We start from the raw sequence: 11,655 nt of genomic DNA, 5'->3' as shown, positions 1-11,655 counted from the left end.
ACTTAGTTACACAAACCGATCACTTTTTGTACCTTAAAAAAAGAAGTAAATTTTGGACATTTCCCTTGACAGCTTTTTCTTTTTTTTTTAAGAAATACTTACTGAGAAATGTGTGAAAGCTCAGAGTAGATAAACAGGGACACTTAAAAATAACCCTTTTTTATTTCCAAGATTATGGTTTCTGTTCCTTTTTTCCCCCGCTTATGAGTCCCTCATTAAGGACCATGTGAAAGCAGAGAATGTGGAGGAATTGGAAAATATTCCCCACGGAGTTCCCCTTGTGGCTCATCGGGGTTAAGAACCGGACTAGTATCCATGAGGGTGCAGGTCGGATCCTGGCATCACTCAGTGGGTTAAGGATCCCGCGTTGCTGCAAGCTGTGGCGTAGGGCACCGATGTGGCTCGGATCCAGCATGGCTCTGGCTGTCGAGTAGGCCGGCAGCTGCAGCTCTGGTTCGACCCCTCGTCTGGGAACTTTCATATGCTGCAGGTTTGGCCATCAAAAGACAAAAGAACGGAAAAGGACAGTATTCCCCATTCTTGCGTCACTCTGGGACACCCCCAGCTCACACTCTGGTGTGTTGATGTCACTTTTCCTTGATTAGCGTGTGGATGTGATAGGAATCTCCCAACACAAATTCAACTATGTTTTTAACAGGTAATAATAATACCCTTTGCGTATGGCTTGATTCCCATTCCCAGAGAAGGGACGCTAGCCTGAGCGCCCCCAGGGGGCAGAGGGTACCAGTGACCCGGGCCGCTGGTCTCTGGCGCCATCTGCCTTTGGAGCCCTGCTGTGTCCCTCGTCCTGGTCCAGCTGCCCTTCACTGCTGGTTCACTGCCACAGCCGCCCGGCCTTCACCCCTGGCCCCGAGGTCTCCTTAGACTCCCTCTGAGCTCATCCCAGGCCCCTCTTCGGCTCATGGGAAAAGTCTCCTCCTTCAGTTCTCATTGTCCCCACCCTCCCTCCACGACAACACGTGACAGACCGAGGACGTCCGGGGGTTCCGCGGAGCAGCGTTTGGGAGCCACTGGCTTCGTGGCGAGGGTGTGGCTTCGGCATGAGGGAAACTTGAATCGGGAAGTCCTACTCACCAGCTGCGTGACTTCGAGCCCTTGACGGTAACTCTCTCCGGCTGCACCGCCGCCTCGCCCCGGAAACGCAGCTACGAAACGCCCCTGACCACGGTCTGGCTAAAGCTGACGCGAACCGTCCCAAAGGGGAGCTTTACCAGGACAGGATGGTCCCCTGAGTGCTTGGGCGACATCTGCCGACTGTAAAGCAGGGATGGGTCTAAAAGGAGTTTGGTCCCATCCTTCCCGAAATGACAGTCGACGTCCTTTCGGGATCAGATTTTTCTCGAATAGCTACATGTTTTTAAGCTACACAGAATTCCAACAACATAGAGGCTGAAACAAGTCTACCGTTTATCTATCTTTCCTGTAAGTCCAGATGCAGGCAGTGGGGTGCCATGGTGGTGCCACCTGTTTGGGCGCCGAGACTTCTTCTCTCCTGCTGCTCTGCTACTCCTGAGGTCTGTTTGCCACGACTCAGATGGCTCATGGCTGCTCCACCTTCCAGTTAAAAGGAAGGCGGCAGGGATAGGCACAAACTTGGCTTTGAACTACATGTTCTGCTTGGCCCCCACGCAGAAGTCATGTCCACTTCCGTTCCATTGGCCAGAGCTCGATCCTAGGGCCACACGTAGCTGGCCGAGTCTGGGCAGTGCGGAGTTCTACGTTGGGTTCTAGCTAAAAGTTGGGGTGGGGGGGTGCCTTTGAGGGAAAATAAGAATGGACACTGACCATAATGACTATCAATTTTACGTGAGTGTCCCCCAATTCCCCAGCCCCCCCAAAGAGCCATCATTTCCTTAAACTGAACTGACTTAGTCTAAGCCTCCATTTCATGTGAAGGTGGGCATGTTCTATCTTTCCTAAGTGCCACTGAGGATGCCCAAGGAGGGCTCACGTGTCCTGGGGGCCCTCCGTCCCCTGGAGTTCCAGACAAAGACTCAGGGCCCCATGCATGACACCTCTGGCCATCTCTCAGCTCATTCTCTGAGTTCTTACAGCCTTCATTGCCCTGCTTTGTCCAACGTATTCATACAGGCTTTTTTTTTTTTTTTTTCAATTCCATAAGCACTGCTCATGCAAGGATGGTTGATTCACTGTGTCCTTTGGGGCCTGGTCATAAGGAAATTATGACACAGAACAGAAGCAAAGCTAACCACAGTCAGTTCTGTTCTCAGATCAAAACAGAATGGAGGTACCTCAGAAAACTAAATTTAGAACTACTGTATGACCCAGCAATCCCACTCCTGGGCACATATCTGGACAAAACGTTCATTGAAAGACATACACTGAGAGTTCCCGCTGTGGTTCAGCGAGCAGTAACAAACCCGACTGGTACCCATGAGGATGCAGGTTCAATCCCTGGCCTGGATCAGTGGGTGAAGGATGCAGCATTGCCATCAACTGCAGTGTAAGTTGCAGATGTGGCTCAGATATGGTGTTGCTGTGGCTGTGGTGTAGACCGGCAGCAGTAGCTCCAATTTGATGCCTCGCCTGGAAACTTCCATACAGATGCCTTGGGTGTGGCCCTAAAAAGCAAAAAAAGAAAGACGAAGAAAAAGATACCTTCATCCCTCTGTTCACTGCAGCACTGTTCACAATAGCCCGGACAAAAACACCCCTAAATGTTCCCTGACAGATGAATGGATTGCATATTCCATACACAATGGAATACTACTCAGCCATGAAAAGAACGAAATAATGCCATTTGCAGCAACATGGATGGAACTAGAGACTCTCATTCTAAGTGAAGTAAGTCAGAACGAGAGATACAAATACCATATGGTATTTCTTGCATCCAGAATCTAATATGTGGCACAGACGAAACTATCCACAGGGGAAAAAAAACAAGCAAACAAACTCATGGGCATGGAGAACTGCTACCCGGTTGCCTGGCAGAAGGGGAGGGAGTGGGCTGGACTGCAGTTATTGCGTTTGGAGTGGATAAGCAATGAGACCCTACTGTCTAGCACCGGGAATTATATCTAGTCACCTGTGATGGAACAAGATAGAGGATAATGTGAGGAAACACACACACACATATATGTTCTTTTTCTGACGTTATACATATAATATGCAATGTACGACTGGGTCACTTCGTTGTACAGCAGAAATTGACAGAACATTATACATCAACTACAATAACATTTTTTTTTTTAAAAAAAGGAAAAATTTTGACGTCTTAGTCTCATGACTTATCCAAGGACCCTGAGATGGAGTTGGTGGAGTTTGGGAACATTCAACCCGATGCCAAACCCCGGCTCCTCTACCCTCCCCTGCTTTTTCCTTTTTTTCTTCTCCATCTTCTACTTTTTTTTCAACATTCTAATTGTCGCTGTTCTTTCTGCCTCTTTCAGTTGAAGTACACCTCCCATGTTTTTCTTCCTTTTTCTTCCCTTTTTCCATTCCACTTTACCTTGTTCTTTCTGCCTTGTCTTTTTTAAAGGGTACTTGAGGTACCCTATCCCCCAGGTTCCAGGATAGAGGTAGTCACTATAGGGATTCACCAAGGGAAGCGTTATACGCCACTTGCGTTGCTAAAATGTGCGAACTAAATAGCCTGCCTTGTACAGTATGTCCTTAGAGCATGGTTCATGGTCATCGTTTGCGCCTCTTAATCTCCTCCCCCTATGTTGCCCCTGACCCTTCTCCCTCCCCACTGGCAGCTAGTCTGTTCTCTAAATCTGTGAGTCTCTTTCCTTTTTGTTATGTTCACTACATTGCTGTATTTTTTAGATTCTATGTATAAATGGTATCAGACAGTATTTGTCTTTCTCTGCCTTATTCCACATAGCACAACACCCTCCGAGTCCACCCCAGTTATTGCAAGTGGCAAATTTTCGTTATTTCCTGTGGCTGAGTAGCACTCCATTGTATATACACATACATCTTTATCCATGCGTCTGTTGATGCACATTTAGTGGCTTCCATGTCTTGGCTACTGCAAATAATGCTGCCATGAAGATTGGAGGTGCATGTATCTTTCGAATGAGTGGTTTTTTTTTTTTTTCCAGATATATACCCAGGAGTGGAATTGCTGGGTCACATGGTAGTTCTCCCAGGCTCTTTGTTGTAAAAAATAGGAAGACATCTCTGTGCTTGAGCATATAAAGAAAAGTATAATCTTGGGGTTATAATTCCTGTATAGGTACTGGAGTCATTGCCTTTTTAAGTTATCAGTTGTCTGTGGATCTATGCAGGGAAGTCTGTGTCCTCTAGGGGAGCTGGGGTCCCAGCCGAATGGGAACTTTGTCTCTGTCATTCACCACTCCCACCTGTGACTTCTGCTGGGCAGGTAGAAATTTCCCCCTCTTGAGTTCTGGTGGCCGAACCAATAATGAAGTTGACATGATGGAGTTCCCGCTGTGGCCCAGTGGGTTAAGAACCCAACCTTGTCTCTGTGAGGATGTGGGTTTGACCCCTGGCCTCACTCAGTGGGTTCAGGATTTGGCGTTGCCACAAACTGCGGTGTAGTTTGCAGATGCGGCTCAGATGGGGTGTTGCCACGGCTGTGGTATAGACGGCAGCTGCAGCTCCAATTTCATCCCTAGCCTGGGGACTTCCATTTGCCACAGGTGCGGCCCTAAAAAGATGAAAGAAAGAAAGAAAGAAAGAAATTTAAAGATTTAAAATAAAATTGACATGAGAGATATTAACTGGAGATAAAGGAACACATTTTCTTTTCATTTGTTAAGTCACCCGTTTCTTTGGTTTTTGAGCCCACGGGCATCTGTTGTACTATTTTCTATATTTCTGGGTGTTTAAAAGAGTCCACACTTGAAAAAGCTTTTGTACCCTGTATGTGTATTAATTAACACACCTATCTATATACATGTGGGTATTCCGAATATAAGCTGATACAACTAAACTCACAAATACAATGAAGTTAACCGAAATTAAATTATAAAATAATGCGCAACCCTCCTGCTTTATGAAAGAAGGAAACACTGTTCCAAAGACCTGGTTCATTTTTCATCTTATTCATTTATTTACTTACTTGTTTATTTATCGAATTTGCTTTTCAGGGCCGCATGCAGAGCATATGGAGCTTCCCAGGCTAGGGATGGAACTGGAGCTATAGCCACCAGCCTACGCCACAGCCACGGCAACTCGGGATCTGAGCCACGTCTGCGACTTACACCACAGCTCACCGCAACGCCGGATCCTTAACCCACGGAGCGAGGCCAGGGATGGAACCGGCATCCTCACGGATCCTAGTTGCGTTCGTTTCCACTGGGCCACAACAGGAACTCCAGACCTGGTTTGTTTCAAATGGACAATGTCAAAGAGGTTTTTTTTTTTAAGTGACTCAAGTAGGACCTTGTGAAAGAAGAACAACTGGTGGCATTCGCAACTGCTTCCTAAAGCAAACGCCGTCATCAGCAGACCGCACACTCCCATGCTGTTACAAGCGCCATGGCAAATACTGTCCCTTAAATGAGGACTGCTTGGGACATGTGGATGGCGCTAGAGGGACTGGCACGTTCAACCATGTCCAGGTGGACTTTGCTGCCGACCCAACACAAAAGTCCCTCTTGGAAATGATCTCATCCTCGCTTGAAGGCCTCTTCCCATCGCAGCGTGTGTGGAAGTCAGGACATTTGATACACACACACACACACACACACACACACACACACACGCGCGCGCTTTATATACCTATGTGCTTTGGTGAAAGGAAGTATAGTCGCAGAAGCTGAGTGTTACTGCGTCCTGCTGAAGCAAAGGGGAGACTCAAAAGGACGCTGCTGAGAAAAAGAAAGAAATTTTAATTCCTGTGCATGGTGGTCTCACAGAAATGGAAGCTAAAAGGTGACCAAAACAGTAGCCTTCATACTTTTTAGACTGAGAAACAATAAATATGTGAGGAGTTGATAGGACAAAGAAATACTCGATTAGCGAAAAATGTAAACAGCGTTGTGGGGCCTGGGACAGCACATTCAAGAAGTAACAAGGTTTGTTTGCACAGGCTCCTTGGCCTCAAATTCCCTGTCTCTGACAGTAAGGGCGTCCTTCTACCTCCAGATGAAGGGCGGGCCCCTTTCTTTTTTTCTTTCTTTCTTTTTTTTTTTTTTTGTGCTTTTGCTTTTTAGAGCCACGCCCGAGGCACATGGAGATTTCCAGGCTAGGGGTCGAATTGGAGCTGCAGCTGCCGGCCTACACCACAGCCACAGCAACTCGGGATCCAAGCCACGTCTGGGACCTACACCACAAGCTCACAGCAATGCCAGATCCTTAACCCACTGAGCGAGGCCAGGGAGCGAACGTGCAACCTCGTGGATCCTAGTTGGGTTCATTACCACAGGGCCACAACGGGAACTCTGGGAGCGTGCCTTTTCTCCCCCCCTGCTTTCAGGGACACCGAGAGGAGGGTCAAAGTGCCCCTCCCGCACTGGCCATTTCTTGAGTAACTGAATTCAGAATAATCAGTGTGCCATTGAGGTGTATTTGGGGTGGCCGACCCTGCACCCCAACGCTGTGGCTGGGCAGGTTTCTTTGACTTGAAATGGACCTGAGACCGGCTGGGCCCTGGGACCCTTTCTTGCCGTGATGGCACCTAGACAAACGTCCCCTCCAGCCACAGAATACCAAGGATCGCTAAGGGTTGACAGGAACCGCGTACATGCACGTGCCTACTGGGGGCACTTACGAACGACAAGAGGCGAACAGCCCCCAAACCCAACAGCCACTCCCGAAGTGTCAGGAGCAGAAGCAGAGGACGGCGCCTGCCCCTGCCCTCAGCACCACCAGGGAGTGGGCAGACACCTAAGCCCCCCGCTCCGGCCCCACCCACAGGTTGCCCTCACCCTGAGTAAGGGACCAGCTCGCCCCCTGCCCATCAGGGAGCGAGCAAGGGAGACCGTTGCTTGTTCACGCTGCCTTGGGCTTCAGCCTGAGTCCCAGTCAAGCCTTACCTGAAGTCCTCTTCTGGCCTCTTATCCATTTCTACTGACTCACGGGTCCAGGAAGCTGGGTTGGTAACTGACCCGGGTGGGCCGCCGTGGGGAAGGTGGAAGGTGCATTCTGGCTTTACTGGGGTCAGGGCCAAGGTCTTTAGGAGCCTCTTTCCAAGGCTGAAGAAACCCAGCAGTATGATGGCATGGAGTGAAGTCAGAAGCTGAAGGGACACCAGCCTTTGGAGCCTGAGTGAGGCCACGGCACCTGTCTCGAGTGTTCAGCCCTTGGCCTGAGGCCACTAGCTGCTCATTCATGCTACAGCCACTCTTTTTTTTCTCCTGTCTTCTTAAGGCCGCTCCTGTGGCACAAGGAAGTTCCCAGGCTAGGGGTCGAATCAGAGCTGCAGCTGCCAGGCTACACCACAGCCACAGCAATGCCAGATCCAAGCTGCGTCTGTGACCTGCACCACAGCTCACAGCAACGCCGGATCCTTCACCCACTGAGCGAGGCCAGGGATCGAACCTGTGTCCTCAGGGATACTAGTCAGGTTTGTTAACCACTGAGCCATGATGGGAACTCCTTTTTTTAATCTTTTCCTTTTTTTTTTTTTATCATGTCTTATGTAACCATGATCTATTTCTCAAAACTAAGCAATGAACCTCGTTGTGGTACAGATTTACTCGGACTTCACCCGGTTTCTCGCTAATGTCCTTTTTCTCCTGTGGATCCCATCCGGGAAACCGCATTCCATTTAGTTTCCGGGTCCCCTGAGTTTGCTCTGGCCTGGGACCGCGTCTCGATGTCTTAGTCCGTCTGGGAGGCCATAACACGACACCAGCGACGGAGTGGCTTATACACGGCGCGAATGTACTCTCTGCGGTTCTGGAAGCTGGGTGTCCAGCCTGGCGGTCAGGGAGCCGGCATGGTCAGGTGAGGGCTCGTTTCCGCTCCTGCCGCCACAGGGGAAGAGGCAGGGGAGCACTCTGGGTCTCTCGGAGGGGCACCAATCCTTATCATGAGGGTGCCACCCTCTCATCACCCCCCAGTGAGCCCACCTTCTAGCAATCGGGGGTGAGGCTTTCAACGCATGCATTCTGAGGGTTTGGACACAAACCTTCCGTTCACAGCGTCAGGCTTTCCTTGTTTTGCCTGGCCTTGACTTTCTCGAGGAGCACTCCTGGTCAGGTATTTTGCTGAGTGGTGGTTTCTCAGGGTCCCAGTGAGGTTACATGTTTGGGGGCCGATCCCACGGAGGAGATGTTCCCCTCTCATCACCCCACTTCAGAGGACACAGGATATCAACCCCACACATCACTGGTGAAGGTGACCTTGACCGCACAGTCAAGGATGTGGGTGTCAGGTCTCTCCACCAATCGCTACTATTCTTCACTTCCTGGGTTCGGTGCATAGACGGATGTCACTGAGCATGTGACACTCCACAGCGCCTGTCATCAACGGACCAGGGAATGTTTTACTTTCCTATTTTATTCTTTGTTATTTTTTTTTTAGTTTTATTGTCTCTCCATACTAGAATGCAGCTTCTCCAGAGCAGAGATCTCTGTTTTCTTCATTTACCTCCAGCACCCAGAACAGTGCCAGTGGCTAGTCAGTGAACATTCCTGGGTAAAAGAATTACCCGCATCACAGTTTGTGATCCGTGATTATTGCCAGGGCCTGCTTCTGCTGGGCTCACCCTTACACCCTTGCGGTGCCTGATTCCCTGGACGTATGCATGAACAGTAGCCTTTGCATCAAAGCGCTAAATAAACAAGTATAGTCAGAGCAAGGCTGTCAATGGCGCATGAAGAGCCTTCTCTGGAGATGAGGTTGTTCTTGCTGGGTCTCTGCAGGGAGAGAGTCCTGGGCCCTAGGACTCTGCTTCGGGGTGGCTGTGGAGTTCACCAGGGAGGGCCCCAAAGTGCATGTGGTCAGAGAGGAAAATGGAAGTAGCTTCCTAAGAATGGGCATGAACTTGACCTTAGCTGCAGGAACTCAAAGGTAGGGTGACTGCTGTGGGTCGAATTGTGTCCCCCCCAATTCATATGCTGGAGTTATAACTCCCCGGACCTCAGAATGCGGCTGTCTTTGGAGGTGATTAAGTTAAAATTAGGGTGGGCCCCAATCCAGTGTGACTGGTGGCGACTGGGAGAGGAAGAGAATGGGACACAGACACTCACAGGGAAGCCCATGTGAGGACACAGAAAGAAGACCGCCGTCTGCAAGAGTAAGAAAAGCCTCAGGAGTTACCATTGTGGCTCAGAGGGTTAAGAACCTGACATAGTGTCTGTGAGGATCCGGGCTGGATCCTGGTCTCACTTAAAGCGTTAAGGATCATGCATGGCTGCAAGCTTCGGCATAGGCCACAAAGATGGCTCAAATCGGGTGTGACCGTGGCTGTGGCATAGGCCAGCTGCTGCAGTTCCAATTCAACCCCTGGCCTGGGAACTTCCATATGCTGCAGGTGCAGCCCTAGAAAGAAAAAAAAAAAAAAAAAAGAGGGAAAGGAAAGAAAAGAAAAAGAGACCTCAGAAGGAGCCAGTCTTGCCAACACCTTCTCTCAAGACTTCCAGTCTCCAGGACTTCCAGATAGTAAATTTCTGTTGTTCAGCCTCCCTGTCTATGGTTATTTGTTACCATCATTACGGCCCTAGCGAATGAGCAGAGGGGCTGAGAAAGAGGGGCCTGGGGGGACAGCCATGCCTGTAATGTAGGTGCCCTTGCAGTCCTTATTTTACCAGATGAACGAGGTCAATTGCAGGAAGGGGCGAATGGGGGCCCCTGGAGAAGCGGGTGTGAGCGCCCCCTGGAGGGCGGAGTGAGGCATCTACGGATGTGCGGAGGGCAGAGGCAGGGACCTGCCAGGAGGGGTCCGGGGAAGGATTTGGGTGTGGCGGGGACCACCAAACCGTGCGAAAATCAAAATCGAGATGAGAGGGAAGAGAAAACCCAGACCTGGTGTTCGGGGTCCCTGTCACCGGACCACAAGCCCCATCCCCTCTTTGCTCCGTGCTCTCCTCACATCGCCACGATTTCCTGTACACACCACCCGCTCGACCTCATGCTCTTTTCCAGAAGTTTCCTTTGCCTGGACAAAACTCCTGGCCCTGGTCCCAGAGCTGAACTGCCATCTCTGAGGCTCTACTTACTCTTCAAGATCAGCTCAGTGTCACTCCGTCCACAAAAACTTTCCTTTCCTGATCCTTCAGAAGCTGGTGCGTGCTCGGTCCCTCTGTCCTCTCTCTCTCTCTATCCCCTCTCTCCTCTCCTCTCTCCCTCTCCCCTCTCTCTCCCTCTCTCCTCTCTCTCTCCCCTCTCTCTCTCTCCTCTCTCTCCTCTCTCCTCTCTCTCTCTCCCCTCTCTCCTCTCTCTCCCTCTCTCCTCTCTCTCTCTCCCCTCTCTCCTCTCTCTCTCCTCTCTCTCTCTCTCTCTCTCTCTCTCTCCCCCCTCTCTCATCTCTCTCTCCTCTCTCTCTCTCAGCTGCTATATCAATTTCTTCCTCCCAGGACTGTGTGACAGTTGAGTTACATGAGCCACGATGACCTGCCACTGGGCACTTCCCTCCATGACACCAACAGAGGCTGCCCCAGCTGTCCAGATCCCCCCACACAGGAGTTGTTTTGTGACTCTTTGCTGAATGAACTTTAGACAGTGCTGGACCTTGGCCTTACACACAGGACACAGCCAGTGCCTCCCCCTGACCTTGGACTGGCTGAGTCCACTCTCAGGGAGATATTTGCTCAAAGAGACCAGGCGTTACGAAAGGAAAAGGCACACGGAGCAGACACGAGGAGGCCCCATCTTCCAGGGCATCCCAAGCTGGAAGCACAAACGCAGACAAGCCTCCTGGTCTGGTGGCAGCTGTCTGCCCTGCCACCAGCCAACACCTGTGCCATCTGCGTCCCTCAGCCTGGCCTCTCGCTGTCACCAGCTGGGGGGCTCTGGGCAAGTGCTCTGTGCAGTGAGGACACTGCTGGGCCATGCAGGTTGTTGAGGAATTAATGAGATCCCAGGTGTAAAGTGTCCCCACCACTGGCACATAGTAGGTGCTCAGTACTTTGGGGGATGGTCAAGCTTGGGGTTCTGACCCTAAGAGGCACCCAGCTGAGTCTCTGGGGTCAAGGCTCTGGCTCAACAGAAAGCAAGCTAGGAGCATACAAGTTGGGGTGACAGGCACTCGGGGTCAGACTTGGGGGCAACTGATTGGGTGACGGTCTGAGACTGAGTGAAGGGCTCATTGGCTCCTTCATTCCTGGATTCTGGAAAGCATCGAATCCCCTTCATTGGATGGACGAGGAAGCACAGTGGATTTCATGAAGGAGAATGAGCTTACTTGGATGACAGGGGAGCTGCTGCCATGATGCACTTGACCTGGGCTTCTGTTTCTGGGTCACATCTCCTCTGCAGCAGAGCACAGGGCTGAGAGTGTGGTCCTGGGACCACAGTCCCAGGGTCAAGTCCTATCTTCACCACTGAGGAACTGGGCTACTGGGCAGACTACCTGTTCTCTGCAAGCCTCGCCCTCCCCATCTGTCAAACGGGGATAATAGCAGTGCCTGCCTCATGGGGATATTGTGCGGGCAGATGCAACCATCCAGGTGAAGCGCCTAGCCCCCAGCCTGGAACAGGGTAAACTATTAATGTCACTGTTCCCAGAGCTACTTCCACAGGGACAATGACACCGAG

The sequence above is a fragment of the Phacochoerus africanus genome, chromosome 9 (genome assembly GCF_016906955.1).
Source record: "Phacochoerus africanus isolate WHEZ1 chromosome 9, ROS_Pafr_v1, whole genome shotgun sequence".
In the NCBI taxonomy this organism is placed as follows: Eukaryota; Metazoa; Chordata; class Mammalia; order Artiodactyla; family Suidae; genus Phacochoerus; species Phacochoerus africanus.
Note: the sequence above shows the minus strand (reverse complement) of the source record.